Raw genomic sequence first — 17,887 nt, 5'->3', positions numbered from 1 at the left:
ACTGCATAACAGGGAAACAGCAGCACCAAGGGACAAGTGCCCATACTCCGCACATCTGGAGGGTTTTATAATTCTAGTTTGTATCACGTATTTCTAGTCTGGTCCCCCTGACTGAATATGAATTCACAGCTGCAGACTATCAGGTGTTTGTCTAAGGAGCATCTTCCATGTTGGTTTCATCCAAATAGGATCCAGTTTGGTGCCTGGGCTTGCAGTGCCATAAGTGCAGACAACCGCGAGGTTCAGTACAATAGTAAACTCCTAGATGAACTAAAGATGAACTAAAACACTAATGGAGACACACCTCTACTCATTCTTTATCCAGCTGCTGATGGTTACCAGCATGAGAAAAGACTCTTGCTCTAATATAGTGACAAACCAGCTTACAGTACTTTCCCCCCTTTTTTATCTGTCCTTCAACTTTATTGTCTTTTTTATCTAGGCTTTATTCTTTAATACTGGGCATGAGTGATCATATAATATCTAGCTACCAATCACACATCATCACTTAACCAGGAAAAACAGCCTTAAACAAAGATAGTTGTTTTAAGTAACATAAACTATGTTTTTCTTCCTTCTTTCCTCCTCAAGGACAGACTATTGCTACTACAACACAAAAATTTTGCCTTAGACCTCCAATGTTCAATACTTTAAATTTATGCTTCTTAGAGTTCAAACACCAGCCAAGCACAAGTTCCACCCTTTAGAGCTTATATAGTTGTAGTGATCTCGCCCTCTAAACACAAAGTATGATGAAAATTGTCTTTAGTTCCACCTCAGTTGTCCCAAGATGCTTTGGCAGTCGCCATCCTCTGAGCCCCCAGCAGGCAGCTCTGGCCAGCCCACCCAGGGACACTGCACCCCAAGTGCCTGTCAAGCAGCCCTCTCCCCGGCTGTGGAACGACACACGGAGATACTGTTGTCTAATCAAACAGGTCTCAAAGTAAAACATTACTTGCATGCTCAGTTGGTAACTCACCACTGGCTCCATATCAGATGATGCTGTGGACTGGAAATGTGGAAGCAACAGCAACAGGAATGCGAGTAAGTCCTGTTCCTGCACGTTTCGACATAACCCTGTTCAGCAGTCCAAACAAAGGCTTGTACTTACTCAGCCTACAAATAACTTTAATCAGCGTGTTTTGTCTAAAACTGGGGTATAGATCCCTCTCTCTGGTAACTAATCTTACTGCTGCTTGTCAGACAGGAGAGATTTGAATTAGGGCTTTAAGTCAAAAGCACAGCTAGCATTTGCAATTGCGCAGACCTAACCATGTGAAAAAATTTCTGTTCCTGTTCCAACATCACATTATAAAAAGTAAACTTTTACTTCATTTATGGACAATATGTAAAAAATAAATTCAAATTGTTTCAAAACCACACTGAAAGATACCATTAAAAATACTCTCAAGCAGAGTGCAAAAGGCTCACACGCAGAAGCTTATAGTTCCCAAAATACGAGATTGGTGCAATGTTAACTCTTCCCCACAAAACCACAGATACCACCACCAAAAAAACCCAAGTAAAGATCTCTCATCCCTCTGCCAGGATAAGAGGTACCCAGGACAAGAGTCACATTTCCCATTTCTTGGTGTCCTTCTTCCCAAAACAGGCAATACAAGTCCCAGCAACAACAGAAAAATATCTCTGCCAACATGTATGATCTGTACTTCTAAGCAATTCTTTACCACAAGGGTGGGGAGCTGCTGAAACAGGTTGCCCAGAGAACTTGTGGATGCCCCATCCCGAAAGTGTGGCTTTGAACAACCTGGTCTAGTGAAACGTGTCCCTGCCCATGGCAAGGGGCGTTGGAACTAGACGAGCTTTAAGGTTCCTTCCAACCCAAACCATTCTATGATTCCATGTTAAAAATAAACAAAGTAAGTCTGCATGAATTTTCAATTACAGGTAGACTCAAGGAGCATACAATTCTTTTGTAGACATAAAAGTTTCCCTTTATTAAAAGCAAAATATTTGAAACAGCAATACAGTCATATCCAAAACGTTAATATTTTCACGATTCAGGTTTAAAACTCAGACCTTCCCAAACCCAATGTTTTTTTCTATAGCTTAGAAAATTTTGTTCAGCAAGTGTTCTTATCTTCCCAACTGATATTATCTACAACATTAAAAAAAAAAAAAAAAAGAAAAAGGAAAAAAAATTTAAATAAGTCTAAAATACATATAACCATGGCCTGAATTATTTGGACACAACCTAATTTCAGATATTCAAGGCCAATTTAGAAAATAATGACTTTGATCATCAGAAAGTAAATACAATTTTTTAACATTTCAAAAGAAGAAAGTACATATAGTATTTATCAACCAACTGTATTTTTCGTTCTTGTGTTTGTGCAACATAAAGGGAAAAAAAGGAAAATGTAACAAACCTCCATTAGCAAACCTTCTGGAACTTACTACCAAAGTTTCCTTGAGCTATTTCATGTCAAGGATGGTTCACATTCATTATGTTTCTCAACTGTTAAAGTAGGGCACCTTTTGTAGATCACAAAGATATGGCCCCTATAAAATTTAGGATTTAAATAACACTCCTCTAGAACAGTTAAAAATAACTGCTGCTTTGGCAGCCCCTTAAGAGGAGATTAAGAAAAAGTAATATTTCAAAGACCCCACACGTATTAAATTTATGACAGAAATTCATCAGAATGGTGCTCAGCAGAAATTTCAGGGTGTCCAGAAATCAAAGACTAAATGATTTTTTAATGAGCAAAACTGACATCACAGGTTCAAACCATGTCTCAGCTACATGCCTACAAATACCACAGGCTGTCAATACACCCAATATCAAAATCATCAAGAAAGGTAATCAAATGGATTTGCCTATATGAGTGAGGGGCACGAGAAAGCATCAAACAGACACTTCCACTCAGTACTTTTATCTGACATTCTTGAAGAAATTTCTAATTCTCTCAACACTAATTCCAAGAAACAGGCACAACCCAACTTAATGCAATCTGCTATAAATCATTAGGATTTACCCAGGTGACTCAAGAGGGAAACCCAAACTTAATTAGATAATTTCAGATCAGTTGCTGTGAAATCCAGGGGTTTTGTTCTTTGGTACATTTAAACCTATTATCCAGTTAATCAATTAGAGAAGAGGATAACGTGAAATAGTTCTTAAGCATGCTTCAAAGATATTTAAATCTTCTTATATTTTTTCTTTTATTTCTAACACCTTCTGTGATCAAAAGCAGGATGTTTAAAGCCTTTCTCCAATTCTAGAACAATCTAAATCAATAGTTTCAAAATCCTTCCCACTGAAAATACATTATTACTAATTTCTAACCTCAAAAACACATCCCTTTGTTCTTCCAAGGTTAAGGCAAGACATCTCCTTGCACAACTTTCCTCTAAATGCTCAGCACCAGCCACACAAAAATTCCATCTGGTTTTAAACAACTCCTTGCCAAATAAAAAAACGGTAAGGGTCATGTAATGACAGGTTAAGTACATGTAATATTTACATGGAAAACAAACTAGAATATTTCAATCTAGCAGAAAAAGCTGTAATACACAGCCAGTGGAAACAGAGACTACATAGACTAGAAACAGAAACTATTTTAAACACAATTTTGAAAATGTTTTGAAGAATTACTTTTAACCACTCACACAGATTTTAAATTAAGACTATTTTTTTTTCTTTCTAGTTTAATATTTCTCTATCTGATTTACAAGTTGTCACACCTAGTCTGCAAAGCAACTTCTTTGGGTTTTTTTTCAGTATATACACAGACACAGCCAAAGGTAAGCACTAATGACTTCTGACAAAAACACTTGAGAACCAGACAGATTCCTGGCTGGCTTCAGCATTTACAGTTATTCCATGGACTCAGAAATGCTAATGATGTCAATAAAAAAGCCTAGAAAACAGGTCAAAAAGTCACATGCAAAGTCCTCTGGTCAAAAACATTTAATTGACATACTCCTGATTACAAGCAAGACCCTCACCCTGCTGATTACAAAATAGTAAACCACAAAACAGTCCCTGTTTTTTTTCATGGAAAACTAATATGTAACTAGTTTTTAAAAGACGAGGAATACAATGCAGAAGAGACTGTACTGCTATTGAAGGAAAGACTGTGAAGTCATGTGAAACTTATCATCAGTGGACCCACAACAAGGCAACCTGTTGCTCTCCTTCTCAAGGCTTTCCAAAGCATCCTCTTCAGCTTCCTGGACCTGTGGTCTACAGTGCAGCAAGCCAAGTTCTCTCAAGCACTCTATTTAGAACTCCAGTCTGGAAGTCTTCAGCACTTCCTATATTCCAGCAAATACATTTCTTTATTTCAGATAGATTTTTTTTTTTTTTCACGTATCTTTTCTTTCACCCAAAATTTGAGCTCCATGGGAGCTTAAGCTACAGTGATAAGGAATTCAACACAAAAGTTAGATATCATTAATTCAAATTCCTCCTTGCAAATAGAAATGTTTCAAATCTGCTTTCATGATGGGTGTTTCTTCACATGGTTGAATAACCTGAGCACCATCTTGGATGGGCAGCGGGAAGCTAACAGTAAACTCCTCATAGATTTTCTGTATTTCCTTTCTAGAGTAAAAAGTCCTCCTTGGGGATGAGTTTTTGGGTTTGAATTATTCATGGGAACTGAAAAACTAAAAACTTTTAAGTACAGTTGTTTGACATCATCATATGATTAGAGATCTTCTAAGGTCATCTTAGAAAAAAATCAAAACAGTGTAAAAGAAACAATTGTGTAGAATGTAAGTAAAATTAAGATCCTGGAGGATTGTTACAAGTCAGGCGCTTCCTCGGGAACCCAGAAAACTCCAGTTCCTTTGGTGCCGAGACAGCAACAATCACAGGGGGTTCAGCCTCCTCCCAGTGACCTACGTGAAGTCTTGAGGCAAGAACTCAAGAACAACTGAATTCAAAAAGAGTAAAATGTAGTACAGAGCAGCCCAATAATACAACTTTCAACCCACTGAACTAAAGAAAAAGTCAAAACAAAACACAACCAACCAACAGACCTATTTTGCAAAATGCATCAACATATGAATCAGTACCCATCACACCACTTAATGGAGACTCCACCCCTCTTTACAAAGAGTCCTGTTCCACCCTCCACAATGGCATACCTGTCTTCAATTACACGGAGGCATGTGCTTCCTTTTATTGACTGAAGGACAAAAAGTCTGAAGAATTCTTATTATTTCTATTAATAAATAAAAAAACATAATAAAAACTATTTCTATTAATAAATAAAGAACAATGCAAACCATTGCATTTTGGTATCAATGTTCTGTTCAGAGGAATTTCACAGCTTCCAGAGTTTCTGCTTTACTTGGGTGATTAATGAAAAGAACTTGCTGGCTATTATGGCTTACTCTAACTTCAAAAAAAAAAAATGCATGCCTCTTGAATAACTCCAATAACTTGGGAACAATAAAGGAAACAAGATTAATCAAATGCCTTCTCAAATGCCTGCACGTCCAGTTTCTATGCTGCCTTCAGACACAAGGGTGAAACATGCTGGCTAACTTCCCAGTGTTATGACCTGTGAAGAATACAAATTTAAATTTCCTAAAATAAAAATATCACTGCATGTCTGTTAAGAAATAATAAATGTTTTTTTAGAAGTGACAAGTTAGCAAAAGTTGCTGACATTCAAGTACAAGAGAGAAACATAATTATAATTCAAAGGTTATAAAAAAAGCATTTAGTTTTTCAGCTTCCACTCTATAAAACTCATTCAAGTTTTACTGGATGCTGTAGTTTACCTAATTTCTCCACGCATTCAGCAGCCTGTGCTGTGGGATGATCCTCCTTTGATACAGAAGCTTTTGACAGAATTCTGGGAACGTGTCCAGCATAACAGAAATAACAGCATAGGAAACCCTAATATACCAGGTGTGGCTTCTGAGATGAAGGCTGAGCCACCCAGGAAGTGCTCTAATAACTACAGCAACCTTTCTATAAGCTTTTACCACTAAAGGTCTCTTGAACTAGATTTATACTGAAAAGCATCAGGGAGGTATAGCACAGACAACTGATTTTTTTGCCTGACTTGCTCTTCTATTGTAGCAGTGGAATAAAAGGATAGGATAGGCTTTGATTGTGGTGAATAATTTTCATCTCCTTCAATACTTGGCATCTCCCCTTTCTCCAGGTATCCCTTAGCTTATCTTTTCACCCAGCCTCAAAATGCCTTAAAAAAAAAAAAAAAAGTTTCTTTCTAGAAAGAAACTCTCATTTAGAGTTAAAACTGTAATTTTAAAAACTCATTGCAATGCTCTGAACTGCTTTTTGTTTTGGGGAACACAAGAGGCCCACAGCTGCCCATTTGCCAGTGGAGCTGTGCTAATCCTGCCCTGTGCTGAGCCTCTGAGCCCAGCCAGCAAGGCTCTGTCTGAAAGGTCAATCACATGTGCTCAGCCTCCCCTGTCCAGCATGCACCCGGCTCAGCAGCCACTGCTCCAGATCATGCTTTCCCATGTGGCTGCTTCTGCCTACACCACCCTGCTCAACACCAGCATTCATCATTTTGGATGCCCTCTTGTCGAGGACAACTCTAAACTGCCTCCTCCTTACACATTAAGCTGCACCTAAAATTAGCCTGAAAAGCAGATCTTCATCTCAAAGCAACAGTATTCTCCACACTTCCGTTTTTTTCAAAACAGGAAGACTGACTTCTACTTTGATCCAGGAATGTAGTGAATCCACATGCATTTTAGGAGGTGAAAGGCATAGGGCTTTCTTTGTGAGGGTGCTCTTGGCATGGTGACAAGGGGCTTTGCTGACCAGAACAAGCTCAGCACGTTATCATCTGGTGTAAGGACCACTGCGAAAAGCCAAAGGAGTCCCTGTCAGAGCAGCAACTCACAATAGCCTGCAACAACACAAAGTATTCCTTCCTGCTGATTCGCATGGAGAGCCAGCACATTCTTCTGTAGGGCTTCCCAGGCAGTGCTGGGCACACATGAGCAGAGCTTGCCATGACAGGAATGTTCCCTGCAGCAAATGTGTCCTGCACATCACTCCCCAAACCTCAGCCTGATGAGCAGGGTTAACTGTAGGTTGACAGCTTTCAAGTAATTACAGCCATTCCCAATCCAGGGCTAACTGGTATGACACTGGTTATTCCTCACTAGGGAAAGCAGAAAACAAAGAAGAAAACACAGATTTTGATTAAACTCTCTTCCCAATCTTCAAATTCTGCTTCTACCAGATGTTCTGCCCTGCATCTCTCCACTACCCTTATGACTAGACACCAAGCCTGACTGATAAGTAAAGCAAAAGCCAGCATCTCTTTCATCCTCAGAAAACCACACTGATGCAGCCAGTTTTACTTGCTCGATTGTACAAACTCCATTTGCAATCTGATTTGGTATAGCCAGTCGACAAAGAGCCTGCGAAGCTGCATGCTCATCTGTAGGATTGACGCCATGCAAATCCTTCCCATTGCCAGCAAGTTGTGAAACACAAAAGGCAGGATATCCTGGAAGTAGTGTAACATAAATGAAAAAAAAAAAAAAAAAAAGCATGTGTCCTGGGAATAACTTACACAGAGATTCTTTAGGGGCAGAAGCTGATCTTGAAAAAAGAAGTCTGATCCAGAGGGAGACACATTGTGAAGCTGTCAAAAAATATCAGCTCAGAATCCAGATTGCACCAGAGTGATCCAGGCAGATGAATGACGGGCAAGACACAGTGCAACCCAGGAAGCAAGTCCAGGTGACATGCTAACAACATCCACTGCAGCATTCATTATGTTCTACACTCCACTGAGCTCCAAATGAATGCTATCACATGCATCTGGGTCAAAATTTGACTGCCATTACATTCAACAGTGCAAAGAGGTGATATCAGCTATCACTGAACCAAGGTCTGCATCCCATTACTTGCTATAGCCTGCAGTGCCCAAGCTCCACACCATGCCATTCCTGTCCCAGCTGGATGGAAGCCCTTGGAAGACAGCCTGGTACCTGAAAAAAGGGGAATTCTTCTCAGCTAAGGGAAGACTTTAAAAAGCTTTCATTCTCCTCCCACATTTTCTTCTGGTTAGTGTTGAAACAGATGCAAAGACCTTGACAGGAGTATAATAATAGAGAAGGCACAGTAGTTTTCCTTTACTTCCCTACGTATTACTACAAGCTTTTAGCTCATGTTAGAAATACAGCATAGTCCGAACATTTGCGGAGATACTTGAGGGAAGTGATTTGTCAGAAAAAAGGAAAAAAACCATCCTTGTTTTTCAACGGTAGTAATTTGAAGTCTGCTAAACACAAGCATCAAAAATAAACAGCACCCTCACCAATCAGCAAACATTGCTCACATGCTTGGTAATATTACTAGGCTAATTTTTTATAACATAAAACTACTTTTTCTTAAAAGATGGCTATTACTTCACATTAACTCAGTTCTCCTCTGTCTTTACATGTGTGCAAGTTACACAGCTTTTCCTTACACAAAGGCCTGAAACAAAATAAAATTAAACACTTGGGAAGAAAGTCCTAACACAGATGTGCCTCCTTCATTGTCAGACTGGAGATTACATGTTAGAGTTTTGTGGGTTTGCCTGCCTATAAAATGTTCCACACAAAATTAAGCCATGAATTTAAAATTAACCAGCTGATCAAACTGAACAAAACAAAGCTACAGCAGCCTCACGCACAGCTGCATCTTGCCCATTCAAATTTCTCCCTTAAGTATGTACAGTGGAGGAAGTAACAGCTCCTTTTGAGAAGGCTCCTGTCTTACCTGGATCCTAAAAACTACTTGGACATTTCCAACAAGATGACCAATGGAAACAAGAGAGAACATGCTGAGTCCTAGAAAAACATAAGCCAATTAGCTTTCATTAATTACCACTAACCACACCTTAGCACACCTTCAGATGTCACTCCAAAATTTTTACCTGTCTTGGGGTGAAATACTTAGCTCAAATTGCAAGGTCTTGTGGTCTTACACCCACAGCAGGCACACCCAAGGTCAGTGCCTGGACATGTACAGGGATCAGGCAGCATCTTACGTTTGATGAGGAAAGCGTTGCTTCAAAGTCCTGCCCAGGCACGGTAGGAAGGGCAGCCCCCGGTGCTAACCTGTTTTGCACAAAAGCAGTCATTTTTCTTCTACTACAATTTTCAAGTGTTTCCTCTTGCTGGGGTCCCTTTGGTCCTCTCAGCTCCTCAGACTTTCCCACCTAGGCATCAACCTTCACTTGTTCTTTAAGAAGGAGCTCACCTCAAAATACTCTTCCTCTTCCCAGTAGTTTCCTGTTCCCCTGCTTCCACCTCCTCCCTTGGGCTAAAGCAGCAGAGTCACTCAGTAAACACGCCAGTGACATGAAGTGCCTTTTGTCTGCCCTCTTCTCTCCCAAAGGGATTTGTAAAGAGACCAGGATTAATACTAAAACAACTCATCTCAAACAGCTGTTTTGGCTTTTTTTAAAACCATATAAATTTCCACTTCCATCCTATGTACTCAAGCAGTCAGTACTTATTACTCACTCAAAATCCCAAGCTTTTATTAAGCAAAAACAAACAAAATATCAGGAAATAATATAACTGCATTTTTTAAGGCATTAAAAAACAACTCTTTAGAAAGAGATCAGTAACTGATCCCAGACTGTAACAGAAGCTGCAAAGAGCAATTTAAAAAACTAGAAAGTCTATGAACCAGCTTTATTTATTAGAACCCTTGCTAGGCTGACTACTATGTGAACAGACACAGAACTCTGTGGCAACAGAAACAAAGAAGCTAAACTCCAACAGCTGCTAAAATAAACTATTTTTACTTCTAAGTTAAAAGAAATCTGATGTAATATTTCACAAAAATACATACATGTATGCAAAACTGGGAAAAGCTGCAAGGATTTAAACTGAAAGAATAATCTGTAAGAGTATATGGTCAACACATTATTTATGTTTGTCATTGCTGCTTTGGTGTTGAATATATATGATTTAGCACATAACCCAAAAATAGCCATAGCATCAGATGTCATATCATCAAAAGACTGCATGTGCATTGATAATAGGAAAGATTCCTACAGCCACAAGAAAAGCAGCTACTTAGACCACTGAACTGTAAAATAACGTGTTCTGTGGGTGTTGACCTTTTGAGCAAGACATGACTTGTACAGCATGATAAAAGGCTAAGAAACTTCATGGCTAACATTCCTCTCCCTGGGTTAGTAAGAAATAATCTTTTTCCTTTGAAAGGATGTAGAACTTTACAGCAAAACATAAAACAAGAGCTAAAATTTGTTTCAGATTGCCATCAGAATATGACATAAAAGGTATTTCAAAAAACATCCTTTCCCTAAACAAAGCTTAAAATTTGTTCTTGCATAAATTATCTTTAAAAATACTAAGGTGTAAGACTTTTTCAAAACTCCATAGTGCATGTCCAAACACCCAAAGAAAAAAAAAAATTAATAGAGGACACTCATGCAGTGAACCAAACGCTATCTCAAGGTCCAAATAATCCAAGATTAAGTGTCTGACCATACTAATTTCAGGTGTTTGAGAAGATGCAAGAGTACTGTAATGGGATGACAACTGAAGACAGAGATCATCCCACCATCTGCAAAACTGCACGTGTACAAAAGAAACAGAAGTGCTTTGTTCCCAACAGCCCCAATTCAACACAGTTATGACAGCCCTCCTCTCCTCAAAGTTTCCCAAGAACTTTGAAATTTGAAGCAATGCTCTTAATCACAGCCAAAAGAAGATCAGCTACTGAAATCTGTAAAAACCATGAGAGGCTCTGTTTTGGAAAAAAATCGGAAGAGGAGGACTGACAGGCCCAGCAGTACTCTCATTGAAAAGTAAGCCAACAAGTATGAGAGGAGAAACAGCATCATTCCTGGCAAGTCCACATAAGTAACACTCCTTGCTGTACAGCAGAGAGATAGAATCCACTGCAGAATGCCATTTGTGTACACAAGCTCCTGTCATAAAGGCTGCCTGCATGAACACTGCCAAGGCTTTAAAGCAATCAGCAAACACTGAAAAAATAACTCCATAGGAGCCTAAAAAATGAGACAATTCTTTATATCACCAGTTTTTCTCTTTGTAAAGGATCCCAGGTAACAAAAAACAAACAAAAAACCAAGACAAACAAACAAACAACACCCCCAAAACAAACTCATTCTCACCCCTAAAACATGAACTAAACCCAAGTGTTTTTATTTTTACACAGTAAAAAATGTCCATATTATTCTAGGGCCCTTTGAAGTCCATGATCTTTTACAATCCTCTCCCATCCTACTCTATGACTCTGTCCGTGTATGTGACTCTGTCCATGTGTGTGACTCTGCCTGGGTGTCCCTGCCTACAGAAGGAACTGTTGGAACTAGATCATCTTTAGGGTCTTTCCTGACCCAGGTCATGATTCTATGATTGTATTTAATTTCCCTGTGTATACTCTTTATGTCTCTATTTCTCTCTGCAAAGGGCTCTGGAGACATTTGTCTAACTTTTGGTAGAGGCAATGCAGGTTACACAGGTCTAAGAGACTGCAGAATAGGTTGTGGCTTCCTGAGAGAGGGTGAGCTGAACAACAACTGATCACACCTTGTCTGCCTCCCCTCCTCTCTGCTGCTCTACCTCTGCAGAGAGAAATGGAAATATGGATATGGATTTTGACAGATATGGAAAACAGAAAGGTGATGGGATTTGCTTTCTGCAGAGCCAGCTGTTTGCACTGGGGTGTGAAGGAGCCCCATTACCATCCACACTGCTGGGAAGGGCAAGAAGATGCAGCCATTAAGATTTTCTCCTTTCAGGGTCCAGCAGTCAATCACCTCAGCCCAACTGCTTACAAAACTGCAACCCGACAGAACTGTTAAAATTGAAGTCATCAAAAATGTTTGTCAGATTCTTCACTCCTGAATGCTCTGCTGCCTGTCCTGGAAACTTAGCAGTACATAAGCAAGGCCAACATCACAAAAGCTTACTGCACATGGCTAAACCTTGAGCAGCTACAGAGCATCCCTCCGCAAAACTCTCCAATGCCTCCCCTCAAACAAGCAGAGTGCCACGATAAGCAGGTTTGGTGTGCCTGCACACAGTGCTCACCTCAACAAGGCAAAAGGAAACACAGCAAAACTGTCTCTTTGGCACAGAGGACTTGGTTAAAGAGTTTTATTGCTGTCAGTTCCCTCACTGTAGAGCAGCGGTGACAGACTGCACTTGAAGAAATCAGGAGAGAGCAAAGCACAGATGTGAACTCGGAAGGGGTGTCATCAGCTCACCACAGGCATGACCTCCTGCACAGATCACACCTAAGGACTGGATCACAGATCACATATAAGGACTGGAGAAGGACATGCTGTCCTCCCACAGGCAGCTTCTTCCTTAACATGGCTACTACGGCATCACCTTGTAGCTGGGCTCCTTTGCGTCTGGAACACTGAGAATGCACCTGACATGATCAAAACCTTGCTGAGTGCATGGCAACAAAGACAATATAGCAGATAAGAGGGACAGAGCTCTGGACCATACAAATCTGAATTTGCTCAATATGCAGAAAGCAACAATATTTCAGTGGCTTCAGCTCAGGCCTGAAGGATCCATAGAAACTTTTAGATATAATTCAGAAAGTTGCTGCTATTTTTGTGAAATACAGCCAGAGATCTTGCTAATATTGAAGAGATTTTTGTGAACAACTGGCTTTGGTAAATTCTCTACTTCTCTTTTTTTTCTCCACAAATTTCAAATCTGTCCGCTAAGTCTTGTTAATTACAAGGAAAACAAATTTGCTTGTGAAAAAAATTATCCACCATGTAAATAATACTCTTAATTTGTCTGTTTAATTACCTTTGCAAAATAAATTCAACAAGCTCTCTAAAGAGATGTTGCTTAAAAAACAAAAAAAAATTTATTTTATTATAAATAAGGCCTTCTGTTGAGCACTTACAAAACCAGGGTTCATTCAGACTTTCAGCTCAAGACTGAGAATTTCTCATTAATTTCTCTGAGAGTGGAACAAGCCCTAAAAGATGCACATACAGATGTGGCCACCCCAGTTCTGGCAGTGCTCATGGCCTCTCCATTCGGTGCTGCCAGGACTGGATCCCAGTTTGGAGACTGGCCACATTCTGCACAGCAGCAGCGCTGCAAGCTGTGCATACAAAAAGCGAAGTTTAATTCCGGATGCCTCATCCATCTCTCATTCCCTGGAGCAAGAAAAAACTGCCCTTCACCCAGACATGTGCAGAGGAAGAAGAAGCATTCACTGTACAAGGAAGGTCCCTTGGCTTGACAGAAGTGCTTCAGGAGTGGCACAATGCCTGGGTATGACTTGCAGTGCAGCCACAGCAGCCAGACACCAACCCACACTTAATCAAGCGTTCATGCATGCCCTGCTACTGACAGTAGCTGCAATTTAGCTCGCAGAGCTTACACATGCCTACAGGAGCAGCAGCCAGCACTGTATCTGCAGGTTAAATGTCATTTGGCTGCAACTCCCTTTGCAGCAGGAAGAAGTTAGGATGTGTAGGTGCACCAAGGAGCACCAAACTACCTTTTCAAGGCCAGGCTATGCTGTCCACAGATGGCAACAGGCTTTGCCTTGGAGCTGCAGCACCTTGGCACAGTGGCAGGACCAAACAGACCCAGCCCTCCCCAGCCTCATCACCCTCTGCTCTGTTTCTACACACAGCTCAACAACAACAAAATAAGAACTTGCTTTGACTAAATTAGTTTTTTTTAATAGGTAGTCTAAGATGGTCACTTATCAAAAGGCAGCTTTAGCATGCTTTCCCCAATAAAATACATATATTAAATTTATATGGTCATTACTTACAGAAATCAGTCTACCAGACTAAAGTGCCCATGGATTTATCTGTCCTTTTCTTGACATCACAGCCTTCGTAAAAACCATGAAGGCTGCTGATGCTTCTCATTCAGCTTTGCAAAGCTGCTGGTTTTGTTGGGTTTTTCAGTGGGGAAGGGAAGATTCATCCACAGCTGTCAGTTCAAAAACGACAATTTTCTGTGTTCTTTATATTGATACAGTATCTATCAATACTTCAGAAACACAAGTCACTGTCACTAGCATTTACTACAAAACTACAACAGTCATTCCAAGAAATAACAAAGTAGAAACTTAAATAGATAGCAAGCTATGTTAAAATGTTGCCATTTTGAAATGCCTTCTCATACTTTGAAAAGTGGATACAAAATGAGAGACATATGATATTTGGGAAATTTTTTTAAAGTTACATCTTTACAAAGCCCTTTTTAAAAGTGTTTCAGACCCAAAGACACTGTAACACTAGGACACAAGTTATGAAGCCACACACAGTATATTCTAGAGTAGATGATGAATACCTCAGGTTTTATCCCTCTGATTTTCCTGGTTTAAATCACAGTATGGTTGTACACCTACATTTCCTACAGTATTACAGGCTATACTCCTAAACCACAACATTTTGCTGTCAAATGCAGTAGTTTGCCTCAACACTAATTATTTTAAAACCAAATGCCTTAAGCTGTAACATGAGATGACCAGCAACTGAAAGATTATAGGATTTTATCAGAGAAACTGTTCATCTTTTGAGGATTGAAATTACTTTTTTTCCACATAAACTCAAGCCCAAATACAGATGGCACCTGAAGAAATCATCAAGCTCAAGCCCCTGCATGAGAACAAGTAAAACAGTTTTGAGGAGTGTTTTTAATATATCCTTAACACAAATACTATTTGACTTTCAAAAACCTTTGCAGAAATAAGATTGCACAACCTTAGTTTCTTTCAGTTTTCCCTAAGGCATAACAGATTTTAAGAACTTCATCAAGTCTTTGGTGCAAACTAGTTTCATCTTTTTTGATACAGTCACTTTCAGAAGAACACAAACCATTCCTCAGTAATTTTAATACTCTAGCATCTTCCTGTTCTCCCATCTCATCTCTTTCTGCTGGAAATAAGCTTGTCTAGCTTTGTGGAACACACTTTCCAAACACACATATTCTCTGCAAATCCATTTTCCAAAACCTTCCTAAGCCCTGGTGACCGTTTCTGGTAGATGGACACATTTGAATTTATCTTCCTTAACAGGCTGTAGCCAAAACTGAACACATTACTCTATTAACTTAAGCTGCACTAGTACAAAAAGCTAAATGCTGAACTTCAACAGTACTGCATCCCTGTGCTTCTTGTGATCCCGCATAACCCTCAGATTTGCTTCCATGGCACTGCTGCCAAGTTGACTTTACCCATTTGCATTATGGGATCTTCTTCCTGAAAATAGTATCTTGTACTCAAATACTGCCTTGGAACTTATCAGAAACCTCTTGTCCTCCGAAGCAGAGCATCAAAAACAGAGTCTGAAAGCCCTACTCAGTCCCCTTCATATTTTGTGCTAATTCTGTTGATCAAAGATATCCATGTCAACAAGTACAAAGGTGCCAGAAGTGCCCCCAGCGCCATTTAAACTCATGTTTGATGGTGACTCACAATCATTTCCTGAGAATTATCACTTAGACTCGTTATCTCTACACCTGGTCCCTTTGGTTCAGCTGTTCTCAAAGTCTTCATTGAACAATTTTCCTAAGAGCAGCCCTAATGGGTCAGATAGGCAGGTCTGTTGTCTGCACTATGTCAATGCCTGAAATTAATACAAAAATTTGAGAAATAATTGACGATATTTTCCCAGCCTATTGTTCCAGCTCTGTGCTCAGCTTGGTGACTCCCTGAGCTATTTCAGGTACTCCACACAAGTCAGGCTTAGTGGGTTTTTCTTCCATTAATTTGTCCGGCTGCTTTTCAAGTCCCTGTAAACTTTCAATGTCTACATACTTCAGAAAGGATTTCCAAAGCTTAACTAACCACACATTGGGTCAAAACCAAAAACACACCCCTTTTGTTCATTTTGAACCTGCCAGCTTAATCGTATGCTTTTACATTTTGTTCTGATAAAAAGTCCCTACTCAACTTTGCCACATAAGACTGTCAAAATTTCTAAAACCTGAAATCTTTCCTCAGACCAGTGTTATCAAATACCACAAAAATACAAAGGTTAGATTGGGTCACAAAGCCTTCTCCACCCTGGCAGACCAGGCACAAGGAAGCACTGGTTCACCTTCCTTATGAGAACATTATTGTTAATAGGTCAAAATTCTGACCCATTATCAAAACAAAGGCACATGGCAATGCCGGAGGCTGAAGGACACAGTACTTAGTGCAGATTATAGAGGAATGTCCCCTCTGACTAGCAATAATGGGGGTGGGGAAATTAGTTCAATTTAGAATTTCTGCAAACTAATACTGACATGGTTTTAATTCAGAAAGCTATTCAGTCTCACAGGAAAGTTTACTGACTTTATGTTTGCATTGCTGGCTTTATAGTTTTACAGTCAAAGGCATAACTGTGCCTTCACTAAATAGTTTATTAACTGAGACACATTAAAAACCCATCCACTAAAAATGCTGTCAAACTAAATCTTAATTTCTGCGTTATTAAAAGCAACATCACAAAGGTTTGGAACTGGTGCTCTGATAATTCTGATATTTACTCTCCCATCTCAACAACACTGAGATCTTTCTTTTGCAGTTATTTTATAAACATTTAAGAGTTAACTTGTGTGTTAGCAGTTTTGTTGTATTTAAACAAATACTGCAAGACATTTGCTTATACTTTTAAGTTTTAAAAATTAACATGTGAAAAATTAAAATATTTCTAATTTTGTTAGGCTTTTTTTTTTCCACTAAAAAATAAAGTTTAAAAGCGCAGATGACATTTAACTCACGAGTTCATCTCCACCCTGTTAATTTGTCACACTTGCAACAGAAGGAAGACTCAGTCCCGTGGCCTTTGTACCCGGCTGGCTGTGAACCCAGTCCATAGGCCGCCCGCAGACCGGCGATGCCAACTGAACTGTAAGGAATTAGGTCGCCTCAAAGGTCTGTTCCCTCCGGGAGCACCATAGGGCACAAGTCACGACATACGACTTCTCTGCACCTTTGTAAAACAGGGCTGGCAGACAGCAGTGTTCGCTGAAACCACAGATAACAACCATCCTTTTACAGAACCAGCCAACTCTTAATTCAGCTACCTCCATCCTACAGGCCTTGGTGGCATTTACTAGTTCAGAACCTGAGAGCCAAGTGGTAGACGAGCACCAACAGTATAATTGCTGCACTGCAAGTTGTATTCTAGACCATTAAGGAGACGAACCCTTTTAAGCTTTCCTATTCAGGAATGGATGCAAGTTACAGGAATGGGGAATTGGTTTTTAGCTGTACATCACAGTGACACACGCTGCTCTCCAAACCGCAGCCTGCAAAAGTACTTCAAGCAGAAATACTCCAGAAGATGTTTTTCCACTGAACTACCAGTCGTACTGCGTTCGGCCAGTAAAGGCTATACAAATTTTGTTTTCGCTTACAAGGACAATCCCACCAGCAGAGAAATGTTTCTGGAGCAAGGGATGGAATTTCACAGTGGATGATACTAAAAAAAACCAAACAAGCCCACAAAGGAAAGAATTTCCATGCCAGTTAATTTAAGGAAGTAAAGCACAGTCCAGAGGGATTCTAAGCTCCGGCTCCGACAGGTCTGTCCCGCGGAGCGCTGGCCGGAGCGCTGCCCGCCGCGGGCCCGGCCCGATCGCACCTGCCCGGGCGAGAGGAGAGGGGCGGCGGGGGCAGCCGAGGGGCAGCGCCGCGGCCGGGCCGGCGCCTCCCGCCGGGGGTACGACGGGGCGGCGGAGGCCGAGAGGCCGCGTCCTTACCTGCTGATGGAGGTGGTGCTGCTGCGCTCGGCGCCCCGCTCGCTGCCAGCCCTGCTGCTGCTGCTGCTGCTGCCGCTGCTGCGCTGCTCTGCGCCGCCCCCGCCGCCCGGCACGGCCCGGCCCGGCCCGGGACGTCACCGCCACAGGGCCGGCCGGGGGCGGGGGCAGC

General features: G+C 40.6%; 1 protein-coding gene across 3 annotated transcripts in view; it reads right to left on the bottom strand.

Annotated features, from left to right (window-relative positions):
• MYO6 (myosin VI) overlaps window positions 1–17,776 on the bottom strand; it is a 101,820-nt gene extending 84,044 nt beyond the window's left edge. For all 3 annotated transcript variants that reach the window (XM_041477475.1, XM_041477476.1, XM_041477477.1), the window contains exon 1: window positions 17,719–17,776. The gene's annotated coding sequence lies outside the window, so the exon portion shown is untranslated. The remainder of the gene's footprint in view (window positions 1–17,718) is intronic.
• Between the last annotated feature and the right edge of the window lie 111 nt (window positions 17,777–17,887).

This window comes from Pyrgilauda ruficollis, unplaced genomic scaffold (assembly GCF_017590135.1).
Source record: "Pyrgilauda ruficollis isolate IOZ18807 unplaced genomic scaffold, ASM1759013v1 scaffold40, whole genome shotgun sequence".
In the NCBI taxonomy this organism is placed as follows: Eukaryota; Metazoa; Chordata; class Aves; order Passeriformes; family Passeridae; genus Pyrgilauda; species Pyrgilauda ruficollis.
Note: the sequence above shows the minus strand (reverse complement) of the source record. Positions and strands in the feature narration are given on the sequence as shown.